Below are 16,721 nucleotides of genomic sequence, written 5' to 3'. Positions count from 1 at the left end.
AATCAAAAAAGAGCTAGGGTAGCTATACTGATATTGGATAAAACAGAGTTTAAATGCAGTATTGTTAGTAGTGACAAAGAAGGACATACAATAATAAAAGGGGCAATGCACCAAGAAGAAATAATAATCATAAATATTCATGTACCTAAGCAGAGTGTCTGAAAATACATGAGACAAAACTGAAGGGAGAAATAGACATCTCAACAATAATAATTAATGAGTTCAATATACCACTTTCATTAACAGAGAACCTAGACATGGGATCAATAAGGAAACAGAGAACTTTGAATAATCTGATAAATGAACTACATCTGATAGACATGCACAGAACATTGCATGCTGAAACAACAAGATATACATTCTTATCAAGTGTGCACAGATCATTCTCCATGATAGAACATGTGTTGGGTCACAAAACAAGTCTAAATAAATTTTAAAAAGAGTGAAGTTGTACAAAACACTCTCTTTGACCTTAATGGAATGAAGTGGGTATCAATAACAGGTAGTGAACCAGAGAATTCATAAATATATGATGGTTAAACAACACACTTGTAAACAGTCAGCAGGTCAAAGAAGAAATTGCAAGAGAAATCAGTAAATATCTTGAGACAAATGAAAACAAGAACACCAATACCAAAACAATGGGATGCAGCAAGGGCAGTGCTGAGAAGGAAATTTATAGCCTTAAACACCTACAATAAACAAGAAAAAAGATCTAAAATAGAAAGTGTAATGGAACAGGAACTAGAAAAAACAGCAAACTAATCCCAAAGCAAGTAGAAGGAAAGATATAGCAAAGATAACTGAAATAAATGAAATTGAACATAGAAAAACAATAGAATCAACAAAACCAAAAGCTAATTCTTTGAGAACATCAGTCCAACTGATGAAACTTAGCTAGACTGACAAAGAAAGAAAGAGAGAAGGCACAAATAAATAAAGTCAGAAATGAGAGGGGGGACATTATTAGCAACCCCGCAGAAATAAAAAATAAGTGGGCACTATGAAGAACTGTATGCCAACATTTGACAACTTAGATGAAATGCACACGTTCCTAGAAAGACACAAACAACCTATGCTAACTCTAGAAGAAATAGACGTCCTCAATAGATCATTTACGACTAAAGAGATTGAATCAGTCATCACAAACCTCCCAGCAAAAAAAAAGGCCTAGGGCCAGATAGATTCACAGGTGAATTTTACCAATTATTCAAGAAGAATTAATACCAATCTTGCTCAAACTCTTCCAAAAAATTGGACAGAAGGGACCACTACCTAACTCATTCTGTGAAGCCAACATCACCCTAATGCCAAAGCCACAGAAAAATACTAAAAGAAAATTACACACCAATTTCTGTAATGAATATAGATGCAAAAATCTTCAGCAAAATACAAATTGAATCCAGAATCACATTAAAAGAATTGCATGCCGTGATCAAGTGGGTTTTATGCCAGTGCTGCATGGCTCAGCACAAGAAAATTAATTAATATAATACACCATGGTGGTAGTTTGGAGGCTGTATGTACCCCAGAAAAGATCGTGTTCTTGTAATCCATTGCTGTAGTTGTAGACCTGTTGTAGGTGGGACCTTTTGACTGGGTTATTTCAATTGAGATGTGAGTCACCTGATTCAAGTTGGGTCTTAATCCTTTTACTGGAGGATAAAAGATAAAAGACAGAAAAAAAGCTGCAGAGAGAAACTGGGAGACAAAGACACACCCACAGAAGCTGAGGAGTAAACAAGAAGCCAGAAGCTGGAAGCAATGAACCCTGTGAGGGAAGGAGCAGCAGATGTAACCATGTGCCTTGCTATCTCACCAGACAGTCCAAGCTCCCTGGTAACCAGTCTTCAGAGAAGGTATCATCCTGTTGATGCCTTACTTTGGACATTTTCATAGAGTTAGAATTTTAAACTTGTAAGCTAATAAATCCCCATTGTTAAAAGCCAATCAGTTTCAGGTTTATTGCATTTGTCAGCTTTAGCAAGCCGAAACAACCATATTTGCAAATAGAAAGGGGAAAACCACATACTCATCTCAATTGACAGAAAAAGCATTTGACCAAATCCAGCATCCTTTCTTGATAAAAATACTTTGAAAGAAAGGATTAGAAGGAAACTTTCTCAACATTGTAAAGGGGATATATGAAAAAGCTATAGCTAAAATCATAATGGTGAAAGACTGAAAACCTCCTCTCTGATGTCTGTAACAAAACAAGGAAGCCCGTTGTCACCACTGTTAACTAAACGTTGAGCTAGAAGTTCTAGCTAGAGCAGTTAAGCAAGAAAAAGAAATAAAAGGCATCCAGATTAGAAAGGAAGTAAAACTTTCACTATTATCAGATGACATGATCCTATATAGAGAAAGACCTGAAAAATCCACAACAAGGCTATTGGAGCTAATAAATGAGTTCAGCAAAGTGGCAAGATATAAGATCAACATGCAAAAATCATTAGTTTTCCTGTACACTAGTAATGAGCAATCTGAGGAGGAAATCAAGAAAAAAAATCCATTTACAATACCAACTAAAAGATCAAATAACTAGAAATAATTTTAACCAAGAATATAAAGGACACGTACAGAGAAAACTATATAACATTGCTGAAAGAAACCTGAATAAATGGAAGAACATTCTGTGTTCATGGATTGGAAGACTAAATATCATTAAGATATCAATTATACCTAAATTGATTTACAGATTCAATGCAATCCCAATCAAAATTCCAACAGCCTATTTTGCAAGATTAGTAAAGGCAATCATCAACTTACTTGGAAAGCTAAGGGGCCCCAAATAGCCAAAAACCATCTTAAAAAAGAGTAATAAGTTGGAGAACTCACACTTCCTGACATGAAAGCGTATTACAAAGAGACAGAGGTCAAAACAGCATGGCACTGGCACAAGGCTAGATGTATTGACAAATGGAATTGAATTGAGAGCTCCAAAATATACCCTCACATTTATGGCCAATTGATTTTTGATGAGGCAGCCAAGTCCATTCAACTGGGATAGAATAGTTTCTTCAACAAATAATGCTGGGAGAACTGGATGTCTGTATGCAAAAGAATGATACATTATATTTTGTATAATTCTTACACAGAAATTAATTCAAAATGGATCAAAGGCCTAAATATAAGTGCCAGAAACATAAAACTCCTGAAGAAAATTTAGGGAAAAATCCTCAAGATCTTGTAGTAGGTACTGGTTTCTTTTTTTTTTTTTTTTTATTAAAAAAATTAACTAACACAACATTTAGAAATCATTCCATTCTACATATGCAGTCAGTAATTCTTAATATCATCACATAGATGTATGATCATCATTTCTTAGTACATATGCATCGATTTAGAAAAAGAAATAGCAAGACAACAGAAAAAGAAATAAAATAATATAGAGAAAAAATAAAAATAAAAATAAAAAATGCAAAAATATATAAGAAAAAAAAACAACTATAGCTCAGATGCAGCTTCATTCAGTGTTTTAACATAATTGCACTACAATTAGGTAGTATTGTGCTGTCCATTTTTTTTTTTTTTTAGAAATCATACCATTCTACATATGCAATCAGTAATTCTTAACATCATGACATAGATGCATGATCATCGTTTCTTAGTACATTTGCATCGGTTTAGAAGAACTAGCAATATAACCGAAAAAGATACAGAATGTTAATATAGAGAAAAAAAAATAAAAGTAATAATAGTAAGAACAAAACAAAACAAAACAAAACAAAAACTTATAGCTCGGATGCAGCTTCATTCAGTGTTTTAACATGATTACTTTACAATCAGGTATTATTGTGCTGTCCATTTTTGAGTTTTTGTATCTAGTCCTATTGCACAGTCTGTATCCCATCAGCTCCAATTACCCATTATCTTACCCTGTTTCTAACTCCTGCTGAACTCTGTTACCAATGACATATTCCAAGTTTATTCTCGAGTGTCGATTCACATCATTGGGACCATACAGTATTTGTCTTTTAGTTTTTGGCTAGACTCACTCAGCATAATATTCTCTAGGTCCATCCATGTTATTACATGCTTCATAAGTTTATCCTGCCTTAAAGCTGCATAATATTCCATCGTATGTATATACCACAGTTTGTTTAGCCACTCGTCTGTTGATGGACATTTTGGCTGTTTCCATCTCTTTGCAATTGTAAATAACGCTGCTATAAACATTGGTGTGCAAATGTCTGTTTGAGTTTTTGCCCTTAATTCCTTTGAGTAGATTCCCAGCAATGGTATTGCTGGGTCGTATGGCAATTCTATATTCAGCTTTTTGAGGAACCGCCAAACTGCCTTCCACAGTGGTTGCACCATTTGACATTCCCACCAACAGTGGATAAGTGTGCCTCTTTCACCGCATCCTCTCCAGCACTTGTCATTTTCTGTTTTGTTGATAATGGCCATTCTGGTGGGTGTGAGATGATATCTCATTGTGGTTTTGATTTGCATTTCTCTAATGGCCAGGGACATTGAGCATCTCTTCGTGTGCCTTTTGGCCATTTGTATTTCCTCCTCTGAGAGGTGTCTATTCAAGTCTTTTTCCCATTTTGTAATTGGGTTGGCTGTCTTTTTGTTGTTGAGTTGAACAATCTCATTATAAATTCTGGATACTAGACCTTTATCTGATATGTCGTTTCCAAATATTGATTCCCATTGTGTAGACTGTCTTTCTACTTTCTTGATGAAGTTCTTTGATGCACAAAAGTGTTTAATTTTGAGGAGTTCCCATTTATTTATTTCCTTCTTCAGTGCTCTTGCTTTAGGTTTAAGCTCCATAAAACTGCCTCCAATTGTAAGATTCATAAGCTATCTCCCTACATTTTCCTCTAACTGTTTTATGATCTTAGACCTAATGTTTAGATCTTTGATCCATTTTGAGTTAACTTTTGTGTAGGGTGTGAGATATGGGTCTTCTTTCCTTCTTTTCCATATGGATATCCAGTTCTCTAGGCACCATTTATTGAAGAGACTGTTCTGTCCCAGGTGAGTTGGCTTGACTGCCTTATCAAAGATCAAATGTCCGTAGATGAGAGGGTCTATATCTGAGCACTCTATTCGATTCCATTGGTCGATATATCTATCTTTATGCCAATACCATGCTGTTTTGACCAGTGTGGCTTCATAATATGCCTTAAAGTCAGGCAGTGCAAGACCTCCAGCTTCGTTTTTTTTCCTCAAGATGTTTTTAGCAATTCGGGGCACCCTGTCCTTCCAGATAAATTTGCTTATTGGTTTTTCTATTTCTGGAAAATAAGTTGTTGGGATTTTGATTGGTATTGCATTGAATCTGTAAATCAATTTAGGTAGGATTGACATCTTAACTATATTTAGTCTTCCAATCCATGAACACGGTATGCCCTTCCATCTATTTAGGTCTTCTGTGATTTCTTTTAGCAGTTTTTTGTAGTTTTCTTTATATAGGTTTTTTGTCTCTTTAGTTAAATTTATTCCTAGGTATTTTATTCTTTTAGTTGCAATTGTAAATGGGATTCATTTCTTGATTTCCCCCTCCGCTTGTTCATTGCTAGTGTATAGAAATGCTACAGATTTTTGAATGTTGATCTTGTAACCTGCTGCTTTGCTGTACTCATTTATTATCTCTAGTAGTTTTGTTGTGGATTTTTCCGGGTTTTCGACGTATAGCATCATATCATCTGCAAACAGTGATAGTTTTACTTCTTCCTTTCCAGTTTTGATGCCTTGTATTTCTTTTTCTTGTCTAGTTGCTCTGGCTTGAACCTCCAACACAATGTTGAATAACAGTGGTGATAGTGGACATCCTTGTCTTGTTCCTGATCTTAGGGGGAAAGTTTTCAAGTTTTCCCCATTGAGGATGATATTAGCTGTGGGTTTTTCATATATTCCCTCTATCATTTTAAGGAAGTTTCCTTCTATTCCTATCCTTTGAAGTGTTTTCAACAGGAAAGGATGTTGAATCTTGTCAAATGCCTTCTCTGCATCAATTGAGATGATCATGTGATTTTTCTGCTTTGATTTCTTGATATGGTGTATTACATTAATTGATTTTCTTATGTTGAACCATCCTTGCATACCTGGGATGAATCCTACTTGGTCATGATGTATAATTCTTTTAATGTGTTGTTGGATACTATTTGCTAGAATTTTATTGAGGATTTTTGCATCTATATTCATTAGAGAGATTGGCCTGTAGTTTTCTTTTTTTGTAATATCTTTGCCTGGTTTTGGTATGAGGGTGATGCTGGCTTCATAGAATGAATTAGGTAGTTTTCCCTCCACTTCGATTTTTTTGAAGAGTTTGAGGAGAGTTGGTACTAATTCTTTCTGGAATGTTTGATAGAATTCACATGTGAAGCCGTCTGGTCCTGGACTTTTCTTTTTAGGAAGCTTTTGAATGACTAATTCAATTTCTTTACTTGTAATTGGTTTGTTGAGGTCATCTATGTCTTCTTGAGTCAAAGTTGGTTGTTCATGTCTTTCCAGGAACCCGTCCATTTCCTCTAAATTGTTGTATTTATTAGCGTAAAGTTGTTCATAGTATCCTGTTATTACCTCCTTTATTTCTGTGAGGTCAGTAGTTATGTCTCCTCTTCCATTTCTGATCTTATTTATTTGCATCCTCTCTCTTCTTCTTTTTGTCAATCTTGATAAGGGCCCATCAATCTTATTGATTTTCTCATAGAACCAACTTCTGGCCTTATTGATTTTCTCTATTGTTTTCATGTTTTCAATTTTATTTATTTCTGCTCTAATCTTTGATATTTCTTTCCTTTTGCTTGCTTTGGGGTTAGCTTGCTGTTCTTTCTCCAGTTCTTCCAAATGGATAGTTCATTCCTGAATTTTTGCCTTTTCTTCTTTTCTGATATAGGCATTTAGAGCAATAAATTTCCCTCTTAGCACTGCCTTTGCTGCGTCCCATAAGTTTTGATATGTTGTGTTTTCATTTTCATTCACCTCGAGGTATTTGCTAATTTCTCTAGCAATTTCTTCTTTGACCCAGTCGTTGTTTAGGAGTGTGTTGTTGAGCCTCCATGTATTTGTGAATTTTCTGGCACTCCGCCTATTATTGATTTCCAACTTCATTCCTTTATGATCCGAGAAAGTGTTGTGTATGATTTCAATATTTTTAAATTTGTTAAGACTTGCTTTGTGACCCAGCAAATGATCTATCTTTGAGAATGATCCATGAGCACTTGAGAAAAAGTTGTATCCTGCTGTCGTGGGATGTAATGTCCTATAAATGTCTGTTAAGTCTAGCTCATTTATAGTAATATTCAGATTCTCTATTTCTTTATTGATCCTCTGTCTAGATGTTCTGTCCATTGATGAGAGTGGTGAATTGAAGTCTCCAACTATTATGGTATATGAGTCTATTTCCCTTTTCAGTGTTTGCAGTGTATTCCTACGTATTTTGGGGCATTCTGGTTCGGTGCGTAAATATTTATGATTGTTATGTCTTCTTGTTTAATTGTTCCTTTTATTAGTATATAGTGTCCTTCTTTGTCTCTTTTAACTGCTTTACATTTGAAGTCTAATTTGTTGGATATTAGTATAGCCATTCCTGCTCTTTTCTGGTTGTTATTTGCATGAAATATCTTTTCCCAACCTTTCACTTTCAGCCTATGTTTATCTTTGGGTCTAAGACGTGTTTCCTGTAGACAGCATATAGAAGGATCCTGTTTTTTAATCCATTCTGCCAATCTATGTCTTTTAATTGGGGAATTCAGTCCGTTGACATTTAGTGTTATTACTGTTTGGATAATATTTTCCTCTAACATTTTGCCTTTTGTATTATATATATCATATCTGATTTTCCTTCTTTCTACACTCTTCTCCATACCTCTCTCTTCTGTCTTTTTGTATCTGACTCTAGTGCTCCCTTTAGTATTTCTTGCAGAGCTGGTTTCTTGGTCACAAATTCTCTCAGTGACTTTTTGTCTGAGAATGTTTTAATTTCTCCCTCATTTTTGAAGGACAATTTTGCTGGATATAGAAGTCTTGGTTGGCAGTTTTTCTCTTTTAGTAATTTAAATATATCATCCCACTGTCTTCTAGCCTCCATGGTTTCTGCTGAGGTATCTACACATAGTCTTATTGGGTTTCCCTTGTATGTGACAGATTGTTTTTCTCTTGCTGCCTTCAGGATCCTCTCTTTCTCTTTGACCTCTGACATTCTAACTAGTAAGTGTCTTGGAGAACGCCTATTTGGGTCTAATCTCTTTGGGGTGCGCTGCACTTCTTGGATCTGTAATTTTAGGTCTTTCATAAGAGTTGGGAAATTTTCAGTGATAATTTCTTCCATTAGTTTTTCTCCTCCTTTTCCCTTCTCTTCTCCTTCTGGGACACCCACAACACGTATATTTGTGCGGTTCATATTGTCCTTGAGTTCCCTGATACCCTGTTCAAATTTTTCCATTCTTTTCCCTATAGTTTCTGTTTCTTTTTGGAATTCAGATATTCCATCCTCCAAATCACTAATTCTGTCTTCTGTCTCTTTAAATCTATCATTGTAGGTATCCATTGTTTTTTCCATCTTTTCTACTTTATCCTTCACTTCCATAAGTTCTGTGATTTGTTTTTTCAGTTTTTCTATTTCTTCTTTATGTTCAGCCCATGTCCTCTTCATGTCCTCCCTCAATTTATCGATTTCATTTTTGAAGAGGTTTTCCATTTCTGTTCGTATATTCAGCATTAGTTGTCTCAGCTCTTGTATCTCATTTGAACTATTGGTTTGTTCCTTTGACTGGGCCATATTCTCAATCTTCTGAGCGTGGACCGTTATCTTCTGCTGCTGGCGTCTGGGCATTTAGTCAGATTTCCCTGGGTGTCGGACCCAACAAGGTTGTAAGATTTTTCTGTGAAATCTCTGGGTTCTGTTTTTCTTATCCTGCCCAGTAGGTGGAGCTCGTGGCACACGTTTGTCTGCGGGTCCCACCAGAAAAGGTGCTGTGGGTCCTTTAACTTTGGAAAACTCTCGCTGTCCGGGAGGTTCACTAGCCGAAGCGGCTTGGAAGAGTGCCATCCGGCCCGGGGTCTGAACGCAGGGAGGGTCGCTGGCCGCCGCAGCCCCGGGAAAGCGCCCGTCCGAATTTCCTAGTCGGCCCGGGGCGACGAGCGTGGCGGGAGGGCGCCAGCGGCAGCAGCCCGCCCGGGAGAGTGCACGTTCCCGGGGAGTCACGGGTTTGGAAGGGGCTCCCCCCGTCACTGTTCTCCGCGGCCTGGGGATTTCCGATCCAATTCTCTCAGTTGGTCCGGGGGCTGCGCGTGGTGTGGGCACCTGCCGCTGTGGTTTGAGGGGACCGCCTGTCCAATTCTCCCAGCCGGGCCGGGAAGGGGGAAGGGAGTGACTCTGGCCGCTTGCCGCCCCGCCCGGTAAGGCCCGCGCGCCTCGGCGATCTCACCAGAGCTGCTTCTCTCAGCCAGCCAGCCGTTCCAGGATGGGGTGCGCTGTCTTTTTTTATCTCTGTCGTGGCTTTGGGAGCTGTTCTGTGTCGTTTCTACTCCCCTAGTAGCTGTCCTGGAGGAGAAACTAAGATCCGCGCGTCTTACTAAGCCGCCATCTTCTCCGGAAGTCAGGTACTGGTTTCTTTACATCCAAAGTGCAAGCAGTAAAAGGAAAAAAAGATAAATATGACCTTCTCAAAATTAAATACTTTTGTGCTTCAGAGGACTTTGTCAAAAAAGTGAAAAGACAGCCTATTCAATGGGAGAAAATATTTGGAAATCGCATATCTGATAATGATTTAATATCCAGAATATATAAATAAATCCTACAATTCAACAATATAAAGATAAATAGCCCTATTTAAAAATGGGGAAAATCTTGGATAGACATTTTTCCAAAGATGTCTCTCAATTCAATGGCTAAAAAGTTTAAGAAAAGACACTCAACATCACTAGCTATTAGGGAAATGCAAATCAAAACCACAATGAGATATTTCATACCTACTGCAGTGACTATTACTAAAAACAAAAATTCAAGAAAACAGAAAACTGCAAGTGCTAGAGAGAATTTGGAGAAAAAGGAATACTCATTCAGTTCTGGTGGGAGGAGTGGTGCAGCCACCACGGAAGTCAGTTTGGCCATTCCTCAGGAAGCTAAATATAGAATTGCCATAAGATCTAGCAATCCTGCTACTCGAAATATACCCAGAAGAACTGAAAGCAGGGATGAACAGACATTCTCACACTGATGTCCACAGTGGCATTATCCATAATTACCAATAGATGGAAGCAACCCAGTGTCCATCAACTGATGAACAGATAAAGGAAATATGGTATGTGCAGATGATGGAATATTATTCAGCTGTAAGAAAGATGAAGTTCTGACGCATGTGACGACATGGATGAACCTTGAGGACATTGTGTTGAGTAAATAAGCCAGGCAGAAAAGAACAAATATTGCATAATCTCACTAATATGATCTAATTATAATAAGCAAACTCATAGAGTTAAAATACGGAATATATGTTAAAGGAGATAGAATAATGAAAGAGAATGGGGAGCTGATGTTTAATATTTACAGTATTTTTAATTAGGTTGATTGTAAATGTTTGGAGATTGATGTGATGGTAGCGCATTATCGTGAGTGTAATTAATGCTCTGAATTGTATGTGTGGTTGCGGTTGAAAGAAGTTTAAAGTTGTGTATAACACTAGAAGGAAAATTAGAGGATAAAGCATGGGAGACTGTATAACCTTGTTGTGGACAGTGACTGGGGTTAATAGGACAAATATAAGAATGTTCTTCCATGAACTAGGACAAAGGTACATCACTATTACAAGGTGTTATCAATAGGGTACTACATGGGAGAAATACATCTAATGCAAACTCTGGACTGTAGTCAACGATATTTTAATGTTTTTTTTTTTTTGCATGGGCAGGCACTGGGAACTGAACCTGGGTCCCTGGCATAGCAGGTGAGAACTCTGCCTACTGAACCCTGGCTCGCCCTTTAATGTTCTTTCATTGGTTGTAGCACAGATACCACACCAATGCTAAATGTCAATAATGAGAGGGCATAAGACATATCGGAATAATGAAAATGTTCTAAAATCGATTGTGGTGATGAATCCACAATTCTCTGAAGATATGGTGAGCCATGGATTGTACACTTTGGATGGATTGTATGGTATGTGAACATATCTCAATAGTACTCCTTCCAAATAAATGAATAGGTAAAACACCATTTACCTGGTATATGTCATTAGCATTTCATCTGGAAAGCATAACATTTTTTAAACTAAATTTAGATTTTATTATATGAATTAGGAAAAAGATATTTTAATTTAGCTTAAAAATGAGAGGTTTTTTCCATTTCAAATAAAATTTAATCTGGTGCAACATAATACATATTACGTAAAATCCTACAAAGAAAACAGCACATCTCTATCCTTCCTGTCGCAGGCAGTGCTTCTTTAAGGGGGTGGTTTTGCCTTTGCAGGAGACGTCACAACTCGCATGTAGTAGGTAGAAGCCCCAGATGCTGTTAAACACCCTACAATTCACAGAAAGTCCCCCACCACAAAGTATTTTCCAGCTCAAATCGTCAATTGTATTGAGAACGAAGACCTATGTTAGAGGATGATGTCTGATAAGTATATCTGAAAAGACCCCATACAGCCAGCTGTGTCCCCAGAATCTTTCATGAAGCAATTACAAGTTGATATCTGAGAAGTAAAGACAGCAAGACCGAGGGGGAAAGTAATCTTCACGGGAGGAAGCATGGCAGCTACAAGCCCTGAGATGCGAGGGACTCGGTGTATATGTGAAAGGAAACGTGAGTGTAAACATAGTATGACACAGGGCTCAGGACTTAAAATGAGCATCTGAGTGGAGTGATAGGTGGGAAAAGGCATCTGATGTATGTATGTACGCTTGTTAGGTTTGAATTTATAAACTAACGAAAGTGATGTGGAAAAGGGGGTCATACAGAATTTATAGCTGTTTAAAATTGGAGCTCTTCCCTCATGCTAACATGCTGCCATTGATCAAAGTGATGCTGTCGCACCTTTTTGAGCTGTCATCGTGGCCTCTGTCGTATTCTTTTGAATATCATCAGTGGTGGTAAAACATTGTCCTCAGAGGTGGAAATTTTATTTTAGAAGAAAAAAATCAAGGTATTTGGACCTACATATGGTGGGTAGGAAAGTTATCCACGCTCAATACCATTTTAATAAAAATTGAGGACAGGCTGTGAATTAAATAAATATGACTCTAAAAGAAATTGTAAAAGGAGTTTTAAAAAATGTCTTAAGTCAAATCAATGTCATTGGAGTATGTGTGTGGCCTCTCAAGATGACCATTTCCAGGGAGAATACTCCTGGTGAGGGTGACGTGTGTTAAAACATCTCTTTATAGCCATACTGTTTTCAGTGCTACATATATATTTGGAAGTAACACCATATTCGTGTGCAGCCAGATTTTTGTGAGTGAGAATGCTTAGAACAAGTCTTACTGTGCTTTTTTTTTAATGCTTATTTTAACTTTTAAACTGTGATACCACGCCTCGAAATCTGGAAATTCCTAGCTTAAACAAGGAGATATTTATCTTTAAGCTCTTTTTTCAATTGTCAGCTTTACTGTGACTGCATAGGCCTAATTTAGGGCAGCTTTTCAGTGTTACATCAAAAGCCTGTTAAGGGTGCTTGAGAAGGATTAGTGTTATAACAGAATTAACAGAACTACAGGTCCAGTCCCAGTAGGATGTCAGTTCATCCTAGTTTGCTGAGACTCTCAGGATTTTAAAACCATAATTCCCACTTCCTGGGAACCCCCCTTAACCCTGGTCAAATCCAGAAGATTAGTCATCCAATTTCCCAATGAAAAGAAAACAATGTCTCTCATAATAAACAAAGGAAAAGGACATATCCATATTGGGAGTAGCCTAGCAGCTTCAGTCAAACAGCAACATAGTCAGCTGAAAATAAGCTGAGCTACTCACTAACATATTCTGGTTCAACTTGAAGTGAGAAATCCTGTTTCATGGCCCTGGCTCAGGCCAGGTTTTACCAACCAAAAATAATAACAAGAACAACTATTTAATACAATATAACATAATGTAATGTAATGTAATGTAACATTATAGTATAATATAGTTTTATGTTTTATCCATCATGCTTATCATATTTGTCTTGAACCTCTTCAGATAAATATTTTGACAATTAATATTCTTGGGCAAGGAAGTGATTGGCTTATTTAGTTTTCAGTGGCTTCGTAGTGTGGATCTAAAGATTTTATAGAAATGCCTGAGAAGTCCATGGTGGTAGAGTCTAACTTAGTTAACATTCAGAATACACCACCATTCATGAGACAGTTAGAATTATTCAGGTAGGAGAGAGGGTGGTGTGGTGCTTAGCCGCTGGAATCAGGAGGACCCAGAAAGTACATTCTGACTTTCTCGTTACTGGTATGTAAACTTGGATCAGAATTCTGCCCCTCTGAACTTCAGTTTTTTTTATAAACAAGCAAGCAGACAAGCAACAGTCACAATTATGGTATTCACCTTCTGAAATTACTGATTATTCAATGAGGTAATGAATGTAAACTAATCAGTGCCGTGCCCAGCACATAGTAAGCACTCATTCAGTGTGAACCATTATATGCACCTACCGAAAGTTTCTGTAATAGTATTTTCTGATTTCATTTCAGTCACTCTGTTTCTTAAATGTCTCATTCCTTATCCATACTCTTTGCAGAAGTGTAATGTTAAATAAATATACAAAGAACATAAAGAATTCTGATAAAAGATGTTCACTATATGTCAGTCTAGGTTTCAGAGCACACCACAGTATAACTCTGAGAGAATATTGAGAGGAGGCAGGTCAAGATGGTGTGTAGGGAGGTGTGAAATCTATTTAGTCGTCTAGAGCAGCTAGTAGATAGCCAGTAACTACCTGGAACAACTGTTTGGGAGACATCCGTGACTGGACACACATCACACACAGTCTGGAATGGGTGGAAGGGGCCAAGATCACAGCACAGAACTCTAAGTCAGTCTCCCAAATCTTGGAGGCTGGCGTCCATCCCCCACTGGCATGGCAGGCTGTTTTGCAGACACTTCACTGTGTGAAAAAGAAGCAGTCTCTACTAGGAGCAAAGGAAAGCAGCTCAAGCAAGCTCCAATTGTAGTTTTTTATTATTTCAAATTTTAAGGCTAGTTTATAAGTCAGTGGTGAAAGTTATCAAAGGAGTTTTCTCCTGAAAATTCCTTTTTCTTAGGAAAAAAAGAAAGGCAAATCAAAACCCTCTCAGCAGAACCACAGATGCTGTGGCAGTCAGGCCTCTCTGCAGATGGGGGCACCTCATCAGTCCGTCCAGTCACTCTCGGATTGTAGTCGGCATCATCCTCACCCTCCTCCACTCCACATCCTCCGTTTCCTGGATCCGACAGGCTAGTCCACCTCCACACTGCTCCCAGCACCCTCCGAGAACTGGATATCAGCTGTATCAAGATTATGATCTGTTTCACATAGCTGCTTCCCACTCAGTTTATTTTTTTCCTGCTTGTTCTTCTTTCTTTTGTTTCTTTTCAACCTCTAGTCGCTCTGCATCAAACTTGGCTTTCCAACTTAAGATATTCTCAATTGTAACTGGAATGCCATGAAATAATTGCTTTTTAGTTCCTTCTGCTTCCTTTTCTTTTTTGCTTGTCTTCTTCTCTTCCAATCTTTATTTGATCTACTATTTCTTTTCATTTTTCTTGCACAGCTGACACTAAAGTAAAAATCATTACCATATCGAGATTTTTTTCTGCCAAAATTGTTAATAATTTTTAGATGTCTGAGATATAATTATCTTCTAGGTTTTCCTGAGAGAATATTTCATAAAGAAGAGCTTCATCTGAGTATTTTTTTACTATGTGTAAACTTGAGCACAGTCTGGACAGTTTCTTCATTTTCTCCAGCCTCAGATGTCACAGCAAATGGTGAAGCTGGGTGGATTTTCTGGTAATACTGTGAAGGAGTCAAGGTAGCTGGACTCCAGGCCTTCAGTTTCCTGTGCTGCTCCTCGCAGTAATCTGTCATTGTGACCCTTGCCACAGCCCATCGATCGCCCAGACTCTCAGGTGGCCACACCAGGAGAGTGGAGCACAGCCCAGCTGGCATAGGCAGAGTCCCCAATTGCCATTTTAATGAACAAATTCATATTGCTGGGTATAAGCCCAGAGCATAGATGAACCGTGAAAGGAACCTTGAGGTCTCTCCCAGCAGAGAGGAGGAGGGGCTGATGGAAAAACAATCAACAGCAACAACAAAAAAAGACTTTTGGAGTCGGCTGAGAACACTGGAAAGGAGCTGTGCTCCAAGAGAAGGGGCTCATAGAGCTGAATACCAACTCTGACTCTTGATTGGTGAACCCAAGTGGGGCGGGGCTGGGGACTGATTCTAAAAAAGAAATTTTTTAAAAAAGCATTTTTAGCCCATGTCATGGTTAGGGACAGTTGTCAACTTGGCCAAGTTGTGGTACCTGTTCATCTGATTGGGCAAGTGCTGGCCTGTCTGTTGCAATGAGGACATTTCATAGGATTAGGTCATGATCACGTCAGCTACATCCACAGCTGATTCCATTTGTAATCAGCCAAAGGGGAGTGTCTTCTGCAATTAGTGATGCTAAATCCAATCATGGGAAGCCTTTTAAGGAGGACGCAGAGGAGACAGGTTGCATTCCTGCTTTGGCTGGTGAGCCTCTCCTGTGGAGTTCATCCAGGCCATCCATTGGAGTCATCGGCTTCGCAGCCTGCCCTGTGGATTTTGGACTCTGCATTCCTACGGTCACGTGAGACACTTTCATAAATTTTATATTTGCAAGTGTTCCCTGTTGATTCTGTTTCTCTAGAGAACCCTAACTAATACAGCCCATTAAAGAAAGCAATAGGTACTCACAATAATCAGCACTTCCTCAGGCAAGGGCAGAGTTAAGATGTCTGAGAGACAAAGTAACTAGTCAAGTGAGGGAGATATTTCCCTAAAGGGTGGATCTTCCCCAAGAAAATAAGGGGCTGGGTCACAGCTCAGCACAAGTAGCAGCCATCATTCAAAGAATTCAAAGCCCCAGGGGCTGGAGAACAGAAATAACTTAAGCCTACCTTCTCCCTCAGCCTGTCTCAACCGTAGCTCTGGCAGGGACAGGGCCTGCTGAGAATTATGCCAGTGGGGAGTGAGGCTGACAAGTGTCACCTGCTGGGAAGGATAGGAAAAGCACAGAGAAAGAGGCTTCACAGGAAAAACTGGCAACCTGTTGGGTCTCAATCTCAGGGAAACTTGATTCTGATTACAGCCAGAGACCCGGGCCTGTCTTGTCTGGGAAAATCTGATAGGGGTTGATCATAGCTGAGGAGACCTTCCTTCAAAAAATGTTCCTTATAGGCAGGACAAAAACTAGAAAGACAAGAGCTGAACAATTCTGATCAGTTAAATAGAAGCTGTGCTAGATGTCTAAAATAAGTTGAACCGAATGTCAAAGGACAGATAGAGAAAAAAGCCAACCAAAAAGAAAACTGTAGGTAAAAGCATGAAAACAGCCTCCAGAAGAAACTAATCAAGGAAATCAGATGCCTAGACACCAGCAAAATTTGCAAGTCATACTATGATGCTCAAAGATATGACCCAGTCAGAGGAACAAACTAACTAACGCTTCAAATGAGATACTGGAGGTTAAAACAACTAATTAAAGATGTTCAAACAAACCTTTAAATCAGATCAGTGAGTTGAGGGAAGATATGGCAAAAGAGATGG

The 16,721-nt window shown here is 38.4% G+C and overlaps 1 protein-coding gene and 1 pseudogene across 2 annotated transcripts in view; one reads left to right on the top strand and one right to left on the bottom strand.

Annotated features, from left to right (window-relative positions):
* Positions 1–16,721, top strand: part of SYNPO2 (synaptopodin 2) — a 200,522-nt gene that overhangs the window by 54,061 nt on the left and 129,740 nt on the right. The window lies entirely within an intron of this gene.
* LOC143668490 (RWD domain-containing protein 1 pseudogene) lies at positions 14,379–15,033 on the bottom strand (annotated as a pseudogene).

This window comes from Tamandua tetradactyla, chromosome 24 (assembly GCF_023851605.1).
Source record: "Tamandua tetradactyla isolate mTamTet1 chromosome 24, mTamTet1.pri, whole genome shotgun sequence".
Classification (NCBI taxonomy): Eukaryota; Metazoa; Chordata; class Mammalia; order Pilosa; family Myrmecophagidae; genus Tamandua; species Tamandua tetradactyla.
Note: the sequence above shows the minus strand (reverse complement) of the source record. Positions and strands in the feature narration are given on the sequence as shown.